We start from the raw sequence: 21,109 nt of genomic DNA, 5'->3' as shown, positions 1-21,109 counted from the left end.
CTGGATGCCTACTGACACGGCTTCTCCGAGGAACGCAGCGAGGGGAGGGAAAGGCACTTCCAAAGGTTCTTACTCAGCTAATCTAGCACGTGGAACAGAGAAAGGCTCTTCTCTAGCCAGGAAAATTTTCTCACAAGTAATTGTAGGAAGTCTAATTTGAATGATGAAAACAGGATGGTATTCCAGTGAAGAAAGCCACAAACATTTTAAATGAAATAAATCAAGGCCACTCATATTTTACCATCAGCTCCTCCAAAATACTTTCATAATGTCCAAGATATGGCCCTAATCCCACATTTTGGTTATTGACTTCTATGAAAGAGACCTCTCTTATTTTTACTCTCTTATATATGGAGACTGTAACAAGTAAAATCCTTCGGTCTAGGATGAACTTCTGCAATGGGCTCACTATAGGTAAAACATGCCGTATCGTTCTGTGGCTACTTACATGAGGACAAAGACTGTCACTGAAAGCTCACTAAGTAAATATAAAGCTTAACTAAAAGTTTAAGTTTGTAAATCACATTTGAGTTAAATATTAGCAAACGCTCCCTTGCTATTCAGAGCTACATGGCTTAACGGTCATAGAATGCTTTGCTTAGGGCACAGTTCAGCTGCGGCCGAGGGATTTTCTGTGATCAGGTAGCTCTTATCATGGGTATTTTCTTTTTCACTGGAAATCAGATGCCAGATGAAAAAGACTGATATTTATCAGAGTCATCAATCATATAACTCACAGTTTAGCAATGTACTTCCAAGGAGAATTTCAACAAAAAACCTAGAAAACTGAACACTCATGAAAACCGAACCATTTCCCCACCATTAGGGATGCTCATCTGGGTTTGGCATTTTTCAACACCTTTCCTGGCCCATCAAGAGATACCAGCATAGAAGGAAGGCATTTATCTATTATACATGTGCATTTTCAAAGCTCAGTCAGACCAATGGACACTATACCTGAGACTTACTAGATTTAAAAATAAATAACTTGCTCTTATTCTTATAGGGCTTTCCATTCTGCAAACATGAAATTTGGAGCATAAATTAGGGTACTGATAAAGAAGGACTTGGACCCCAAGGCTGCAGTCTACGCAGATCATGGAAAAGGGAAAATCAAAGGGCCCAGGGAAACAGAGATAAGCTGCTCTGCCCACTCCTGCGGGCAGCAGGATGAAAGGCTGATCGCTGGGACAGCCTCTGACTCCTCCTGACTCCTGCCACTTTTACTTAGCAGCTTGCTGTCCCTCAGCCTCTACTGGCAAAGGCTCCTGCGGTTCACCAGTGACTGGGGACAGCTTTGGCAAGCTCGAAGGGAATGGTCCAGGGGGAGAAGAGAACCTGCGAGATATAGCTGCACTGTCGCAGCGACACCCAAACAACATCGAGTAAGAACACCCTCAGCTGCCCGAGGAGCTGAGCTGCCAGTGCCCCAAGAGCATCACCAAGGGGCTTACTTTGCACAAGCAAGGGCATGATTTTGTGGGTTTAGCTGCAGAACAAGAGGATGTGATAGTGCTCAAGTGGCTTAAAGCCCCTTTTACCACTTGTTTAACTCCACATACAGTTTCAGTTTCAGCTAAAAATCAGAGTCAAATCAACAGAAGCAAATATATTACTACACTCAGTGCAGTAATCTTACTCTCTCCATAGCTTCCTATGCAGCTTCCTAACAAAAAGGAATTCACAGTGTATTCCTTATATAGTGTATCCCTTATCTTAATATCGGAAACACAAGAAACTTCACTGCAACCAGCTCCTGTGCTGTTACTCTGACCATATTTCAGTACAACCAGTTAAAAAAAAAAAAAAAAAAAAAGTCTTACATAACATTCTTCACTCAAGACACTTAAATCTCCAGCTTCAAATCCATTTCATGCATTTTCAGTCACATAAAACAAAACACTTTTACCTACAAGAAAAACAAGGATAGTAAGAAAGGCAATGTTTTCTACTGGCCTATTTAGCAAATGAAACATTTACTTTCGCTTGGTGTAAAGTGACAGCCAGGTTATTAGAGCTGACAGTGATCCTCCCTAGAGGATTTCAGTGAGCAAGTAATGCAGGTGAAGGTCAAAGTAGCAAAGGAATTAAATGAAGAGAGGAAGGAAACTGCTCCCTCTTAAAGACAGAAATTAGCTAACAAAAACGGTTCCCGATGCAGCCCTCACTGCTCTAGAAATGCCTCCATGACCGTTTGAGGCTACAGATATGAATCTAAAGATTTTTAGACCTGGCTCCTTTCTGTCCACATACTCAGAGCACTACAAGTGCAATCCTAATGCAACTTGCACTTGCAAGTAAGGATTCCCATGAACACACAGTTTTGTGCCGTTGCTCCACTTGTATAAAAACAAAGGTAATGCATGTAATTGTCTTACCTGTAAGTCATACATCTGTTAGACATATATGAAAAGGAGAGATAATATGGTATAACCCACTTTTTAAAGTAAATAATAGAATAAACACAGCTGTACTCACTCAATGACTTTTAACTACCCCATAAGGCGCACACAGCTGCCTGGGAAGAGCTGCCTTAGCTGCTGAATGCTGTTGTCTGACTGCCTTCAGCAGACCTTGAACACCCCAGAAGAATTAAAGGTTTAGGTGAGAGATGATTGGTCTTCGCCCAGGTTTGTTTAGTGCTTGTGCTTTTCTCTCACTTCAATGCTGCCACTTGCTGCAGTTAACTAACCTGGGCAGAAGTCCTGGCACCCAGGCGCTGCCCTGGTGCACGCAGAGTAGGAAGCACCCTGGGGACCCTTGTGAGGGTTCTCACAGAGCTGGTCGCACCACTGCTCGGTTCTCCCAGGGCCACGATGCACAGAAAAATTAAGGAGTTTGTAGGAAATTAAGGTACTGGATCTCCAGGCAATGTTGGAGAAAAGAAGACATGAAAAATCAATAAGAAGTGATAGAGCCTGTGTTACCCGCATGGTCCAATTTGTGTTCCTTTTCATGTTTATTCAGATGAAATTAAAGCAGTGAAAAAAATGAAAGAGTGAAAATAAAGCAACACATTTTGATTAAGCCTGACTCCATCAAATTTAGAAGGGCAGAATATGAGCATACCTGCTAACACACATAATCAAGATCAGGCTATTAGTGATCATGTACATGCATCTGACCTTCTTAGGTAACCTGACATGGGCAACGCAGAAAACTCGCAGCAGCAGTCAGGCTGTTCTCCAATTCCAGAACAAGCTTTAGAAATTTTTGGATACTTCAGCTGGGGAAATATTAAATGGCTGGTGTGACGACACTTCTAAAAAGACCCTGTGGCCAGCATTCTTGTTATATTTTTCATGTTTAAAGACAGCTGATCATCAGCAGAAATAGCTAAGCCCAGCCTGTGTCAACTCAGGATCTGACTGATAATCTGTTACTGAATATGCCAGCTCCCTTCCAGCACTGGTTTCTATCCTTCCTGGCCAAGACCCTATAAAGCATTAGAGCTGGTGGCTTTTGGCTATTAGTGACCCATTACCATGGCAACAGGGATCAAGGAGAGAGCAGAATAAGGGGGCAGTCGCTGCTGCATGAACCCCTGGCCCCAGCGCTGGAGCCCTGCCCAGGCACCCTCTGCACGCTGGTGCACGCTCCAGGCGCAGGGACAGAGGGAGACCGATTAAAGGCGCTGCCTCGTCCCGTAAGCACGCTTTGTGTTTCGGAGCTAGGTTTCCTTTTGAGCCTGGTCCCTCGACACCTCGCAGGTGCCCTGAAGTGAGAACAGGAGGTGAGAGAGGAATGGAAAGAAATCCTAAAGGAAACCTTGTGCCCTGGAGAAGGTTTCTGCATCTTACGATCAGAAGTACAAGTTTCACTATTGTCTGCAAGGAGATAGGGCTGGATTTTGGCTACCTTAAACTCACCTTCATCACCCTGTGCAACAGTGACTACAGTATTAGAGAGCACAGTAAGCTAAGGCAGAGTGCGAAGGGGGTCTTTTAGTACCAGAAAATGAACCTGCAGATCCTTCGCTGATCTCCTGGTTACTAGCACACAACAGCACTGAAAGAAATTTTTCATATCTAATCAGTGGGCCCAGTGTGCAAACAAGAAGCTTGCTGCTCTGCTCTGGCCCTGCCAGGGCTTAGTCGCAGGTGGCTTTACTGCCCCATGCTTCCCCCCAGGCAGGCTGTGGCCGTGGCCTCCCTGTGCCCTTGTGCCAGAGCAGGACACCGACCGCCCCAGAAGTTTCCACCAGCTTCTTGCAGCTTTTCTGCATGTTTCAGGTTTCTCTGACAATTCTTAAAGTCACTTAGATGCATTCAGTTGGTGGAGGAGGGAGATAGGAATAAATTAAATCTGCAGGCTACCAGCATGTCTATTTTTAATCTCTTCACTCTCCAGGTACACTTGTGTAATATGAGATCACAGATTTTATTCCTCCCTCAAGTAGATATCACTTATGTAAAACTATCAAGGCCTATTCTGGCCAGAGACGAATTAATGTGCTTCTACTGACAACATTAGGGCTCTGCCAGAGTGCACTGCCTGAGGAGGTGAGCCTGTAAAAAACAGCATAATTCCTCTAGCTGTAGCTTTTCACTGGTGACTATTAGATCTGACTGAAAACTTTTCTTCATAACTCTGATGTACTGTAATTTTGATAATTTAGCATTCTGGTATTGTAAACAATCAAGTGTGACTCAATGTGCGCAAGCAATCTGGAGTACAGAATCCACATGCTTGTCACTTGATATGATTGAGAACAAGGATCCAAAAAAACCCCCCAAGTTTCAGGACATATTTGTAATTCCTGAAATGCATCAGGTAAGTAATTTTGCCTATTGAATATGTTAGCCATATTTTAAAGGTAGCCATAGGCATACAGTATAGTACTTGACCCTTTTCCTCCTAAAAATGAAGAGAAGGAAGTAAAATGGGTTTATTACCTGGTTCCTCCATAAGCAGGGAGGAAACCTCACCTGTCCAGCCAGCCAGACACAGTACTCATGGTGGTGTGCAACCATGGAGACTCAGACACTTTTCTGACTGTGCCACTAGACTGTGAGCAAGATCTCTTGGTACTGCCCCACTGAGCAAAACGGGTTCCTCCAGAAGCCAAGGAGCTGCCTTAATCTGTGGTGCTTTTCCGCAGTGGGACATCTACATCCATATTGGAGATCCTTCTAAATTTCGGCTGGCAAGAATCCTTTTTCTCAAAATCCTTTACTTGCAATCACAATTAACTCATCCCATGCCCAAGGACCTTTACAAGTAGTTGGGTATTCATTGACTTTTGAGAGATCTAATTACAAGATTATGGCCGAGGAAGTAAAAATTCATCAAACTGCAAATAAGGACAGTATAGAATATGAATGTGGGTAAGTTGAATGCTTTGGCGTTGTACCTTTCTGTAAGAGCAAGAGAACAATGATTTTGATTTTATCAATTAAACATCATACTTTCAAACTTGGGTGGGAGATCTGATTTTTTTTTTTAATTAAAACTGCACAATTTTCCTGTCCTCTAGTCCCTATTGACACCCTTCTGCCATTTGAAAAAGGAGAACATGGAAAATGTTTTTCTCGCTTTCCTTCTGCCAGGTACCACCGCAAGGTGCTGCTGCCCTGACAGAGCTTCAACTGCCAGTTCGGTGCTCCCTGGGGCTTCTTCTTTCCACTCTGACATGTGCAGAGTTAGCATCTTTCACCAGACCATCCACCCCATGCTCCCTCCCATCCCATGGACCTCTCAAGGCCAACAGTTAGAGTCCAGAAAACACAGGGAGGACAGTACAGAGCCACTTTGTTTGCAGCGAAGCACAATCATCTACTCAGTAGTCCGACTAGAAAAGTTACAATCAATCACTTTGGGGGAGGGAGGAAGGAGTAAAGAAGAAATCTTGCTTAAGAGATAAGGACAACAGTATCTAGTCTCTGACAAACTATACGCTGTCATGCCTAATGAAAGTTCACATAGCTGGCTGCTCTGGTGCTCTGTGTAGCTCTTCTGAAGCAATCTAACTTCCGTCTGATTACCTAGGTTATTTAGAGAGAGTCTTCCAGCAATCAGGAAGAGAGCACAGGTGCTCGCTAGCTACCTTCCTTTCCAGATAGCACTGGCTCCGAAGGCCTATCGAAGACTCTTACGCAGAAGTACACAAGACTCCCTACACTTCAAGATATTTCCATATTCCTGTCACCCGTTCCACCTATTTTATGGCCCATTTAGACCAGATAGCCACCTGGAGAGATGATTGAAGAATGAAGAATGGAGTTAATTGGGCCATGGACTCAGGAGGCTACAGAAAGTTGGCATGCAATCACTCACACTACTCCAGCTGATTACACTGCTAGGAAACCTTGCTCTCCAAGACCACATTTGTTTTCAAGGCCCAAGAAAAATACGTTTCCTCCTGTATTCATTGAGGCAGTGTGAAATACACAGCTCCTGCGAAAACAAAGAACTCTCTACAGCTGTGTCATCCTGTATGTGCTGCTCAAGCAACTTTCTTCAAGCCCGTTTTATTTCCTTTTTCATCACCAAAGCTATCTGCCAGAAATGACACATTAAGTATTTGGAACTCCAAAATCCAAAAAGGGTGAAGGGGGAAAAAACACATCTGCACACAGAGTGATGGCTGTAAAGAGAATAAGTGTAATGTCAGTAACCTTCGGAAAAAAAAATTGCATAAGCCGAAAGACGACTGCCAATAAATACTAGTATTCTTAACATTGCGCATCTTAACCCCATTTCCCTTAATGCTTTATTACTTATTTAGCCTCACACAACACTGATGAAGTTTTAAAGCCACCTCAAAAAGTAAAAGGGTGTGTAAAAGAAACAATAACATTTTTGATTTCCTCTTTAACAAAGAGAAGGAAACAAGCTAATGAGGATAGTGAAGTGTTACAAAGGTGTGGTCTGTTTCTCAGCGCTCAAAGTCCCTCCCTACACACAGTTCATGCAGACCTACCACGTTCATAAAGTATTTCATTTTGGTCTCCTTCTACAGGTGTAGCTCAGTTCCAACCTCCAACACAGCGCACAGGTTTCTTGGTCAGATTTTCAGCAAAAAAAAAATAAAACCAAATTGTCAAAAGACCCAAGATACAGCATGAGCCAGCAAAGACTTTGCGAGTGAATATTATACTCATGCATCAATCGATTCCAGTAGGACTAGTCATGCGTGATTACCCTTACACCTAAATCTGCAAAATACCAGATATATTTATCCAGATATATTTATTTTTACCCAATGTATTTATATTCTGAAAATTAAAATAGATTTTATCTTATTCAAGCATCTATCAGCCTTGACTCTAAACCACATGCTTCATTTACTTAAAGATAGGAGAAAAAGAAAAAGCAGCCAATAAAAAGTTTTTCATGAAAATGGCTCCATTTTAGGAGGAAACTGGTACAAATGTCTTTACGCTGCCAACACACTTCCACGCCTCATCTGGATGTAAACCATTTTCAACAAAAAACATAGATATATCATTACAGCTTTTTTCAGTCAGTCTGTAGAAACTGCCACATGTACAACTGAGAAAGAGTATCTATCTGAGGAATAGCTTTCCCTTTTCGAGAGGGAATATTTGCATCAGAGTAAGCAAGTTTTAGAAGTTCAGAAATAAGTGCCTAGGAGCTGAGCTATATTCACTTTCCACTGTGAAAATTCACTGCTAGAGATAGGAAAGTTTACATACAATGAACATATGGTTTAAAATAATGATACAGAAATCTAAGATAAGATACAGAAACATGTCTTGAACAACAAAAGGAGTGTTCTGAAAGACCAAATATACATTCAATCTCCTTATTTATATTCAAAGAATGCTAAAAGTCCAAAATGCAATGATAGAAAAAGTAGTTAAACTGTCTAAGTATTACATTTAACACACCCATTGCTGTTACATAGTGTGACTATAGATTGAATCTCAAAGACAGCTCAGAAGACTATGGACAAATACCAGCGCGCCTAATAATTACCATTTGTTCCCATTTTCTTTCTGTATTTACCAACAATTACAGTTCTCCTGCTTCTTCAACTCAAGCGGCCAATTACCTGCTCTGCTTTGCAAGCTCCCCTGCAAGCTCCCCAGGACGTGGATAATGTGCCGTGCAGCACAGTGGGGAAAACTCTGATGCAGAATAATCCTCAACTTATTCAAGTAAGTCTCTCTGCTGCATTCTCAGACTGAGCCATGTGTTAACCGTATTTATTCACCACTGAAAGACTATACAGTTATAACCCTGGCAAATACTGTGCATTTAAATAATTCTACTTTTGCTTAGCCACACAAAGGGGTTTTATTCTTCTACCACAGCTGCACACAAAAGAATAGAGTGCCATTTCAAATCAAAACCCCTGAAGTTACTACTTACCCGCTTGTGATTATTATTCAGTAAACTTCAGTACAGATTTCGTTGCCAAAAATGAAAGTTACCAAAAAAGCAAAGGTAACAAAAATGAAGGGAAACTCACATAAATCCTCTCTTCATTCATCTGCTTAAAAATTCCTGAAGACTAAAAAGGACCTTAAAGAAAGTGCTCTCAGCAAAGACTACATCCTCTTGTCAGTCAAACCCTGCATAGTTTCAACTAGGCATCCATCCAAAAAGACATGGAATTATTCTATTTTTGTCTCCCAATGCAAGTGGAAACATTTTTACAGATTTGTGGTGAGGACTTCAATTTTTATAGTGGTCAGCTAGTAGAGGAATATAATTAAAGACCCTGTAAAACACAAGACTATCCATAAAGAAGAAACTGAATAAATATAGAGATAAATAACAATTCTATTACATTACAGTCTGATATAGAAGCACAATAAAAACTTTCAATAAGACTAAAAATCCAGATGTGTTTCACTGGGAAAAAGTTACTAAAAACTTTTTAATGCTGCCGTGAACAGTGGGACAGTGACAGATTTTCAACAAATGTAGGCTTATTTTTCTTCAAATGAGATAACTTGGGTAAAATTTTGTCAACGATTTTACAGAGAAAGCTAAACATTTGTTTTACCACCCATGTTATGTCTGGTATGTTACTGTTTTTATTCAACACAGGTGTTTCCTTTAGAAGTACTTCACATTTATCCTACTGCTGACTTATAAAATAAACCTTCTAAACTGCTGACTTTGTAAAGTACAGAAATATTTTGGAAATTATATATTTCACTTCTGATGCATTTAATTTGTATTATTATACCAGGAAGAAAGTATAGTCATTTCCTGTGTGCGTTCTGTCTGGAAGCTGACACTGACACTGAATGTACAACATCTTTACTAATCTCTTGAGTGCTCAAATGCAAGACTTTCTTCACCAGGGAAATATTTTGTATCCAGTTCAATTCCCCAACACTCTGTCAGCATCTCATAGTTTGAACTTTTGTCCCTGCTATGTTCTCCTCTCTGCTCTCTAACTTCTCACCAATGGCCACTTTCACCCTTGCTTTTCTGATCCTGCCAGTCCTCCTTTGATTTCCTTCATTGCCGCCCTTGTCCATTACACACTGATAATTTTATTTTATCCTTTACATCCTTATATCCTTTATTCCTCTTCATAGCTTTACGCCCCATCCCCCTTTACTGCTTACCAAGTTAGCGTCCTACCCTGCTGGTCAGTCTTACAGGTTCACCAGCCTCTGCTGTTTCTGGGCTATCTTCCAAGCTACTTCTGTAGTGTAGGAAGCACTTTCCTCAGTTAGTCCATAAAGTAAGCTGGTCCTGGCTGTCATCATCCCTTAGGTTGGAGCCTTCATCCAGATGCACCAAAAAGATATTAGTCAACTGCAATTGTAAATCAGATGGTTGTGAGGAACAAATGGTGCCTTTTTCAGCCAAGAAGAAAAGCAGCACTCTCTGTCCCCTTGCTCCCCTTTTCTCCATACTTACTTGTTGCTTTTTGCCCTCTCATATTTCAGGTTTCCTTACAGTGCGAATGCCTTGGGACAGGAAATATCTCTTGCTACATTTTGAAGCAGTCTCTAGTATAATGGGACCCAATCTTTTTAGACTACTAGGCATTATTGCAAAACAAGTGAGAAATGTTATTTCTCGAACATCTTTCTACTTATTATTATCCTCCTCAAATCAAAGCTCTTATGAAATAGATCTTCAATTGAATGAAGAGACTCATTTTGATTTTGGACATGAGACAGGGAAAGAAAGAAACTCAGTGTAGCTGAATGCACATTGTAGTCCTGCACACATATCAGAAAGACAACGGGCTATTAAAGCTTCAGAAGGGGGAGAAGAGGTCAGACACTCAGATGTCGGTCCTTCTGAAACGCCTTAGGCATGGTACGGTGGATGTTTCCCTAACCAGATATATGACATGCTAGCATCTAATTCTCATTTTTGTTAAAAGAGTGAGACAAGAAAATGTGAAGGAGGAGCATGAGAAGGACAAAAGGTCTCCCTGAATGCCAGGTTGCCACTCTGCTTGGATTACATCTGGGGAGACAGGATAAGGGTAAATCAGAATTATCTTTATTACACTGGTAAGCCCTTTTCTTGCTGATTTAAGAGTTTAATTTCTCCATATAAGGCTTAATTACAAGAATCCCTGGTAATCTGTCACCCTGTGATACTGCAACAGACAGACAAACATTTTACCTCACATGCTGCCACAGGGGTTCCCAGGAACCCGTAATTTTTCCTTCAAAATCATTTTTCACTCAGTTTCTGAATAATGGTCGGTTCATCCCCTCCCGGCTCCGCCGCTTGCCTCTTTCTCCCCTGCGTGATGTCTGCTGATGGGCTATTCCTATTTCTCTTCTACTGAGGAGCCACTCGAGTCCAACCCTTCGTACAACAGTCCGACACTCCCTCCCACGGTAAAACGGGCTGATTCTCCCCGTTACCCCTTCCCAGAAGGCCCTCGCGACTCCCGCAGCGCTCCCAGCCCTCTGTCCTCGCGCCGACCAGGGCTCCAGCTGCGCGTCTGAGCGGGCTGAGGGGACTGCACCTCGGCACCGGGCCAGCAGGGGTTACGGTATTTTCCTTGTGCTGGCCAAAACACAGTGCTAGTTCTAAAAAGATGAGCAGTGCTTTTAGAATGAGCAAAACGCTGTGATTTAGGAAGTCTGTCATTTTTGGTAAGACCGGTGCGTTTATGCACTCAGTGTAGCGCCCAAGTAATAAAAGACTCCGAGTGACATAATCTTGAAACCAAAGTTCTTAAACGCTATTTTCTTCACAAAACTGAACAGGCTGCCAGCTCTGCTAATTCCACTCTCCAGGCCTTCTCTCTGCAGTGGACCATCCAAAAGGGACAGCAGGCACTGCGGCGGTGACTAAACTGTGGGTCAGTTAAACACCATCTCCAGAATCTAACTTTGAACACATTTCCCAATTTTTCTGAGATCCAAAATTTAGGAAAATAGTCAAGGCTTTGCATATACACCATTATTAATGCCTAATTAACATCCCCTCTCTTGCTGGCTGGCTGGCTATAAGTCATTGTTACACCAGTATGACACTGACTCTTAAAATGGAGATGTTTTATGGCACCTATTGCTTACATGTCTTGGTTAAAAATTGTCTAGTCTCTAAAATCCATCCATTTTAAGGAGTTCCTGAGAGGGAAAAAAAGCTCTGGATTAAGATTACTATTCCACTATTGCTCAGACTGTTAATTTCCTTCTTTCCAGGCTGCTTACCATTTTTGACAACACATTTAATTGCTGTTGCAACCCCTGCAGCATTTTCCTAGGTGTCATCCAGATTATTTTAATTAAAATAGTATCTATACAGAGGTTAATGGAAACGGGGAAAAAAATCCACAGGGAGTTTGCCATCCACCACTCTGCCGTAGCGAGTTGATAAGAAACTGAATCCCGCCCCAGCCCCACGATGAGCAGAGGAGACCGGGAGGAACAGGGAAGGTGCTCGTAGGCGGCTTCCTCTGAGCTGCGGCTCCATCCGAGACGGTTGTCCTGCAGCTCCAGAGCACTTTCCCCAGCGTAACTGGGTCAGCCGAAGAGCTTGGGATTCGGCCCATTCTCCTTTTTCTTTTCAGATATACAAGCAATCAAATGGCATATAAAAGTTCACATTATGTCAAAGGCTGCTTTGATACCATCACGGACATGACCTGGGATCACCTGAACCTTATCGAAGATGAGAATTGCTTGTACCCCAAAATGCGCTCATTTTTTCTTCATTTTAGAAACAACTAAATGATACCACATGTGGAAATCTAACGCTTCCAGCAGCAAATGCACTCAGACAGACACACCCACTATGTTTTTTTTTAAAAGCAGACTAGTCTCCACTTTAAATAAATCTTGCATATAATTGGACAAATCAATATCTGTTGAACAACATTTTTCTTTTTTTCAGTTAGCAACCCTCACTTAGTACTAAACCATATCTGTGCAAACTGTTCATCTAGTAAATTACAGGCTTTTGTACCGGCCATCGCGGGTCGTTTCTTTGTATAGTTGCAGTCCCCAAACTTTGCACAGTTTCAGTAAAGTTCCTTATAGTAACACTTGCATAGCATATAGCTTTTTCATTACTAATTTTACCTCCGTTTTAAATCCTGTTCCCTCGCACCTTGTTTATCTTTCTTTGTGTGTATCTCCCTCTATGTTCTGGGATCAAATCACCACAAGCTGCGTTTTATTTGAATAACTGCCCGTCTCCATAGGTGACCCACCTCTGTGCCACGAACGCAGACCCAAGCCTATTGAAGACAGAAACTGCAAACTCCAAATGCCTGTGTGAGCAGCAGCACTAACAAAGCTCGTTTTCCTATAGAGGTACATGCCATGTTTATTATACCTCTCACAGCAATAATCTCCTTTCCTTATCGCATCCCAGATTACATCTATTGTGGCCTCCTGGCTTCTTTCCACCAGATCCCACGAGTCCATCCCCAGATCACAGGGAGTGGCAGGTTCAGTGAAAAAGAGTAGCTACTTCCTCACCCTTCGCTTAGTGCGAAGCTGCCTTGGGCCTCTCTCCACTGGGACTTTGATAAAACTTGTAGGAATTTAGTATCTGTGAGATACCAGGATTTTACAGTCTTTACTAGTGACACAGCTGCTGGACCTGTTCTACTTTTGTGGAGTGGCCATCCCAGTAAAAGGACAGGGCATGGCTGACAAAACCTCATGCTCCATGTTGGAAGCAGAGAATATGTTGGTGTAATAAGGTACGGCTGGCTAAAACTTTCTACTGGCTTACTGTTGTGTAATGTAGTGCTCATGTAAGAACCATGCAGCTGTTAAGTAAGCTATGAATTAATACGAAAAAATAACACTAACTGGGAAACAAGGTGGAAGAAATCCTGTATGATGCCACAGTATTTCAGCTCTTGATCAAGGGCAGCGACAGAAAACAGGAGGCATATGGCAAACAAGGAAACAAGATAGCAGGCACGGCCAGTCTCAGAGCAATTTTCATGGACAGTGTGGTCAAACAACTGGCTCCTATTGTGTCCAGACACGTTGTATTCCCTTGGTCCTGTCTGCAAACATGAGAGCTGTTCTGCTTCACATTTTCTGTTCATTTAGTAGGGACATTTTTTTTTTAATTTAAAGTTACCAAACATAAATCAGCTTGAATAGGAATAATTAGGGCAAGTTAGAGAATAAAGACCTGGGAACAAATTGAAAAGTACAGCAGCTTTTCTGTGTTTGAGTTTTTTTCCAGGCAAGGCAGCGGATTCTTGCTCTCTTTTACTCTCTCTCCATCTGCGTTTTTTCTAGCAAAGGGATAGCTTTGTAGCTGTCTGTCTAACTCAAATTTGCTCATGCCTTTTTTTTTTTTTTTTTGTTTTTTTTTTTTTTTTGTTTACTGTGGTGATGCCTCAAAGCCTTTTCTATTAGTCTGCCCCATTATAAACCTTCTTTAGCTTGGCTTGTAACAGTTCAGATACTTTCTGCTTTAAGGATAAAAGAGCTCTTCACTCCTCACACACTGCAGTGATTCTCTGATTACTGGGAGGATATTTGAAATGTAATACTGGAGGAGAGGTGTAATTATGTCTGTATTTGAATGGAACTATTCTAAGAGCCTTTATTAAGGCAGAATTTTATGGCTGCTGCAGGCCTTAGGGTCAAGCAATTCATTAGGAAATAATTAGGACCTGAAAATGGTCTCATTGTTTTTTGGATGCTTGGCAAATTCCACCACCTTCTCAGGAATTTGGTACTAATTGTTCTTCTAAGTGCTCAGACTGGTCAGTATGGGCTGACATCTACACCGGCACTCCCTGGCACTTCACATGCTTCCCCCAATACGTTCTTCCCTCTGTGCACTCGATGTGGTTGCATCTCATACCTTTCACCCAGCAAAAGCTTTCCTGTGCCTAGATTTCCTTTTTCCTCCCTCTCTCATTTCATCCAATGCTTATCATAAATCTGAAATTTATTTTAAATAAAGTCTCAAATTCTGTTAAGATTACGGCACATTTCTTGCTCCACACAGCTCAGTGAGAACAGGCCTCCTAAAAACTGGACGGGGGAAGAAGCAAAATAATCTTCTCTCTTTCAGTTTAACATTTGGATTTTAGCATTTTCCAATTTGCCTTTTCCTATTTTGTTTTTCATATACCCTCAATTATGTATGTTCTCAAACCCTGTTTGGCCTTGCTCTGCTCTAGCTCCAAAACAATGGGACTATTCACAAGGCCTAAGGTAAAGCACATATGAAGTCTTGCAGGACTGCAGCTTTAGTTAGCTCTTCATTTTCTGACCAGAAGACATTAGCTTCCTTTCTTCTTTTTCTGTGTTCTGTATGTATTCATTCCAGCAGCTTAATAATGTAAAATATGCTGGACAAGCAATGGAGAAAGTCACTGGTGTTGGAGGAAACCCAACCTTTCACTTCTTTCGTGCTGTTCTTAAGACAGCTTGACCTACGCCAATAGCACGGCACAGAAGGCCAGGTTTCTGCATGCTCACCCAGCCTGAAAGCCTGAAAGAGTGCTAAAAGCACTCTAGCCTGAAGAAAGGAGGTTAACAAGGGTTGTGCCAAAGTATTCAAAGTCAGATTTTCCAAAGAATCTTCCCATTTTGTCATCTGTTTATGTCTGCAGCGCTCAGCCTGGCTCCCTCTTTTCAGTGAGACCTGGTGGGAGCAGAGCTTGTCTGGAAAACCGGTCTCAGGAGCAATCCAACAGTTTTGAAAATCTTTTTCTTTTGAAATACCATCGGTTGGACTTAAGCAGAATATAACCCTATAAACATATATCCCAAAGGGATGGACCTCCATGACACTGTTCAGATCTGAATTTGCTCTTAAAATTTCCAGATCACTTCAGAGCACAGTATGCAGACAGCATCTTTCAAGCATGGGGTGACAGGAGTGCCGGAAGTCTCAGGGCTCTTCTGGTGGGACTTCCATGAGCTGAGTTACAGTCACTCATGAACACACAATTGTGTGCTCAAAGCAGACCAGAGAAATGCTACAGAAATCACATAATCTCTATTGAGGCCAGTTGTTACGCAGCAGTTGACTGTAAGTTGACTATAAGTTGCAGTAACCATATCCAATCATGCAAGAATGCCAAAGCCCCTGGAATTCTTCCACAAAAAACTGTTAGTCTCCACATTTAAATGTCATCCATCAGAAGATAAAATTAAGGCTTTACCATCCAAAAAAAAAAAAAAAAAAAACTGAATGGCTGACCCATTCATGTGCAGAAACATATGGACTGGATAGGAAATAACATGTAGAAAATGGCCAATAAGTATCAAAAGTTCAGAGAAGCTGCAGCTAAATGTCATTCTATTTAAGCCCTAGAGACAGAGATACCACAGAAAATCAAATATTGATCAAAAATGGCTAGCCTCTTATGCAGGAAAAAGTGTGAGTACTCAACTCCTTAGAATACATTATTTTCCATTACACACCCTCAGTGCAGCCTCTATAAATGATGATCCTGTAGAAGTCAGAATTAGAGAATAAGATCCAGAACCCAATTATTGCAGAAATGTCCAGTTCTGAGGCAGGAGGAGACCTGTGACAGCAGCAAGACGTAAATATGTACAATCTCAAGAAAACAACACTGGAACTTTTCCAGGCCTCTGCCTAGAAACACAGTCTCACAGAAAGGAGCTAGAAAGGTGGCGTGCACATCTGCTGCAGAAAATGCAGACACAGCAGTCTTCTACCACATGAAGCTAATAATACTGTATTTAATCAAAAGCTGCATTTTTAAGACTGACCATCTATCAATGCATCTATCATCTATCATCCTGCAAATGACTGTATCAGGAGGAAAAATGCTGTTAAACAAATAGTGAAACATTCCCACAGGCATATACTTAGAAATCCAGTAGCAAACCACATAAGCTTTTGGCTTCTTATGCCAAAGTATAACGGATTACTTTTTGCTAAATTTTACTCCAGGTTACTAGGCATCCAAATGAGTTTTACTTTCCCTTTGAAAAAACATTGTAATAAATTGTAAATGTAATGAAAAAATATTGACTAGAAGGATAAGAAATAATAAACGTTCTATGACATTTGATGGTAAAGTAACATCTGTACCTTGTTCTGGGTGTATTTCAAGTAGTACAGCAGCTCTTAGCAGTGACCGCCATCAGAAGAAAACCAGACATCTAAAATGAGACGTCAGTTGAGTTAAATTAATCTGAATATTACTACATACTTGCATTTTATATTAGTTAAGATGAAGTTATTTGAGATATGAGATTTCTTGTGCAGGAACACCAAGATAAGCAAGCTTTTTTCTTACTTACTACCATACATTTAAAACACTGTCCTGACTTGTAAGCTTATATTCAGTTTTGTCTACAAGATTTTGCCTCATTCAGTGCACAGTATTGATGGTACTCCCTGAGCAATATTTTATAACTCCTCAGACCTCCTGGACTGCATGATTCTCGCACCCTGTGGCATCACACACCGTTTTCATCTTGGACTTTCTTGCAGTACTGAGCACTACCACATTTAAGCCCAGCACAAATCTACATCGAGTGCAGGATTCTCCCCACCAGTGCTTCTCTGCCAGGAGTGGTTATCAGCAATCAGATCACTAAGAGGTCTCTGAAGGTTTGATTGCTTCCACTGGAGTTTGTAATGGGGGTTTGAGCGTGGGAAAATTGAAAGGTTTGATTTCAACTTCATTTTATAATGAGGATTCTTTCTTTTTTTCCCCTCACTGCAATGTTTCCTCCAGAAATGCAGGCCAAATTGCTAAATCACTCATTAGCACTATCAGGAGGCTTCAGCCTGAACTCCCACTCAGCACCATTCCAAAATATTCCTCCACATATTTTTTTATCTGAAAGGTGATTTCAGTTTTATGGGCACAGTTGGCCTCCCCCTCAGAACTTTCTCGTGTGCTGTGCTGGGCTGGACATCTGCCCTTACCATCCCTGCTCAGCCCACTAGCACATCACTGATTATCGTTATCCTTAACAGCAGTAGGAGGTGCCTCCGCGGAGGTAGGTACCTCGAGGTACCTACCTTTCCGAAGAGGTTGTACAGTTCCTTGATTTCCATAGGTCTGCTGAGAAAATGCTTCATAGGTTAAAATGATATATTAGTATGCAGTGGTTTTTTGAATCAGCTCTGTGTTGATGTATTGTGTGTTCCTGTATTCATTTGTGACATTTATTAGGAGGCATCATCAGGTTTGAGCCAGCAAGCCTGAAGATGTGCTTCTCTTTAAAGATATGTTGAAGTCCATATGCTTTTCAGCAAAGCACTTCAGCATGCATTAATTTGATGTCGGTGGCACGGGAGCATGCACTTATCTGTTTTTTGGAATTAGACGGACAATTTCTAGAGAAGTAATGGACAGCTACCAAGAGCAGTTGTTCCAGTTCATTTATACAAGATACTCATTTTTGCAAATGCCTACCTGGGAAACAGGTCAGGTACACAGCACGGGCAGCGCTGCGCCTGTGGTACTGCTCTCGTCTTCAGGGGTGTTCACTGTAATAATTGTCTCTGCATCGCTCAGAGCCCAATGAATAATTCAGTGGAGTTTCATTACTCCACCAGTTGTTTTGTTTACTGGAATATCATCCTTGTGGTTCAACGTCTATGTGGCTTCAGGCATAAAGCCTGTGGAAAACACAGCAGTCCACAATGGCTAGAGGGGATCTTTTCTGTGATGCTAGAGTCCTATAAACTAATGGTACATTTGATTTTCTGTTTGAGAAAAAGTCAACCAACCTGAGAAACACAACATAAACTAATCAATAGTTAAAACTTGACTCCTTTACAGGCCAGGGTAAAGCAAAATAAACTTGGGAAGTTCTCTCACTGGATTACCTTGAATTGAAAACAAAACACACTGGATTTGGGGAAGCCAATTTGGGGGGCAATTCAAGGCAATTCAGGCTGATCTGTTGGTAAGCGTGAGCCCTGTGAACTCTACTCTCAAAATGCAAACAAAATAAGATTTGTCTGTACTGCAAAGTGTCTGTCAGTATCCCAACTACACAAACACTAGGAGACACACGGGTAGTAACGCAAAGCACAGCAGGATTTTCACTAACACAGAAATACTGGTTGGGGGGAAGAAAAGTACCAAATATTTCGACCAGAGCAGCTAGACAAGTAAAACCTGAAGTCTGTGGTTATTCTCCAAGATAGCAATACTTCTAGGCCCATGAACTTACCTTTCACCTTTTCTATTAAAAGAATTATTAGTAGCTGTCTGCTTTCATGGTTAATAGTAGGAGGTCATGCAGAACATAAACTCATTACTAAACTGTTTTGAGTTAAAAACCGTAAGTATGTATTAACATCTTCCTTTAGATCAATAGCTTTACAAATAATTGATTTTTCTCTAGATTACCTGCAAAACTAACCAAAATTGAGAAAGATATTTCCATTTTTCAACAACTGCTCTTCAGCAGCAGAATTGCAGCTTGAATGGCAATTGATGTTTTGTGCAAAAGCAATGCGAAGTTACTCTAAATGACTCACTCATACGTCTCGATGACTGAGCTCTGCCAGTAGACTTTCTATGTCTCCTATGCCCTCTAGCTTCTAGAAGATGCATTTACTAACTGCTCTTTTTCTTAACTTGAATATATTTATATAGCTTTAATTTCTAAGCAGTAGTAAAACTTACTAAAACAGAAAAGTAAAATACCTTCCCCTCTTTTCTTCCCAGATATAATTTTACCTGAAACTGAAACCAAGACATGAAAATATTAGTCTAGATTCTCATTTAGATTAAAGGCACTTTACACTTCTGTGACAATATAAATGGGCCTTAAAGGCACACTTCATATTTACATCAATATAGGGTCCTCTGTGACTGCTGTAAAGGAGCTTTGGCATCCTTGAGAAATGCCACCTGAACTGCAGGAGTGGGATATATCCATCTTGAGAGAAAAGTGAGTTGTAAGACATAGGGTCTATGACTTCCTAGTCTGATGTAACTACAAAGGCCACTGCAGTTAAGGAAGGTCATTAGATGGTATACAGCAAAAAGCACCCGCTTTACAAATAATAACAATATGGATAATAGTGAACAGTAAAAAGTGCAGCGGAGGCTGCACTTTGTAAAGCTTCATCAAGTTGACTGATTGAAGGAGGGTAAAGCCTGGGAAAAAAAAAAAAAAAAAAAAAAAGATTCCATAAGAACGATACGCCTGGCGTCAGAGAGAGGCCCTGCAGCCTGCGGGAGAAAGGTGCCTCCTTGCAGAGTTCGGGAGAGCCAACGGGGCCTGGCCAGCCGCGGCTGGCGGGCTGTGAGAGACAACCCAGGCTTATCTTCTGTCTTGAAACATCATCAAGAGCTCCTGAACTGGGAGTGCTTTCCACCTGCCAAATCACCAACATTTGCAGAAGTGCAGGCTTTTCCTTAAACTCTGTGCAGCCGGTTGCATCACGTACAAGGCGGCTTCTGCAAATGCTGTGAGAAGCTCTCAGATAAGCAGTACGACTCTGGCTGAGGGGAAACTCTGTGCCTTGCAGACCCTAGGCTGCCCGCGGCTGCTCTGCGAGTGCCCCGGGCCGCTTTCACTGCCCGCGTTACGGAGAGATGGGGCACAAATAAGGTTTTTAAGTTAACAGTGTTGCAGCTATTGATGTTGTCGATACAAGGTGGAATTCCACCATCTTTTGGAAAGTCAGTGAATTAGTTGAATGTGGACACAAATCCTATTATGAATGTCAGTTATGCAGATGTTTCAGTTAGATAAGTACAAAATACAGGTTGTTTTAAAATACATAAATACAAAATGAGTGCTTTGACACCCAAGGAGCAAGATGACACATAGATGTGCTACCATCAAACTGGAAAAAGACACCAATAATACAGACACTTTGCCCCTTCCAAGAACCTTAGTTAAAAAAGATAAGCAAAAGGCATCTTAACATAATGCAAACAAAACTTCTGCACATTAAAATGTGTGACTTTAACAAAAATATGATTGAACAAAAAATGGGCAATGCTTAAAATGTACGAAAAAATCTTTGACAGCACTATCAATATTTGAAAACCGTTTCAAATCGTTTGGTACCTATCTGCTTATGGGCAGGCCTTGCACGCTTTTCTTTCGAACTCTGCAATTCCAGCATCTGAGGGTAGGATCTATTTCCTTTTTCCATTTAATTTTCTGCCTCCATTACATTAAGATGACAAATTGCTATGCATTTTTATAACTAATTTAACACTTAGATAGTATCTTTAACTTTGGAAGGATAAAGAAGGATTTTTCAGCCTAGGAGGAAATGATCTTTATTAACTGAGAGTAAAGACCTTGCTTGGAAAATATTTATGTGTGTGCACACGTGCACACAAACACAAACATCCATTGCAGTACTGTCTTCTTAAGTCTTTCTTGGAGGACTGACATGCTAAAAAGCATTTTTAAAGTAGCAGGATTCCTCCATAGAAAATAATCTGCATGTGCATCTGAAAGTCACTGCACTGGTTCTGTCATCGCTCCCCGTGATGTACTTGCTTCATCTTGCTCCAAATTCTTTTGTGATAACAGGCTATTCCTACCTACTACTACTAAAAACAATGTTTTTTTTTTCAATTCAAATACATGGTTATATTATGAGATAAAAATGGAATTATAAACTGTCTATGCAACTATTTTAGGAATACATGCTAACTAGCATAGTTGGGTGGCTCCATAACAGGAGACAGTGAAAACCTGTAATAGCCTTTCAAGCATGTCAGCAGAATAATGGGCAAATT

The 21,109-nt window shown here is 41.2% G+C and overlaps 1 protein-coding gene across 3 annotated transcripts in view; it reads right to left on the bottom strand.

Annotated features, from left to right (window-relative positions):
* INSC (INSC spindle orientation adaptor protein) overlaps positions 1 to 9,604 on the bottom strand; it is a 143,399-nt gene extending 133,795 nt beyond the window's left edge. For 2 of the 3 annotated variants that reach the window (XM_062576850.1, XM_062576847.1), the window contains exon 1: positions 8,338 to 8,446. The gene's annotated coding sequence lies outside the window, so the exon portion shown is untranslated. Of the gene's footprint in view, positions 1 to 8,337; positions 8,447 to 9,551 lie in introns of those variants that run through there. The other variant, XM_062576849.1, reaches the window with a different exon arrangement.
* Positions 9,605 to 21,109: the final 11,505 nt, after the last annotated feature.

This window comes from Rhea pennata, chromosome 5, assembly GCF_028389875.1.
Source record: "Rhea pennata isolate bPtePen1 chromosome 5, bPtePen1.pri, whole genome shotgun sequence".
In the NCBI taxonomy this organism is placed as follows: Eukaryota; Metazoa; Chordata; class Aves; order Rheiformes; family Rheidae; genus Rhea; species Rhea pennata.
Note: the sequence above shows the minus strand (reverse complement) of the source record. Positions and strands in the feature narration are given on the sequence as shown.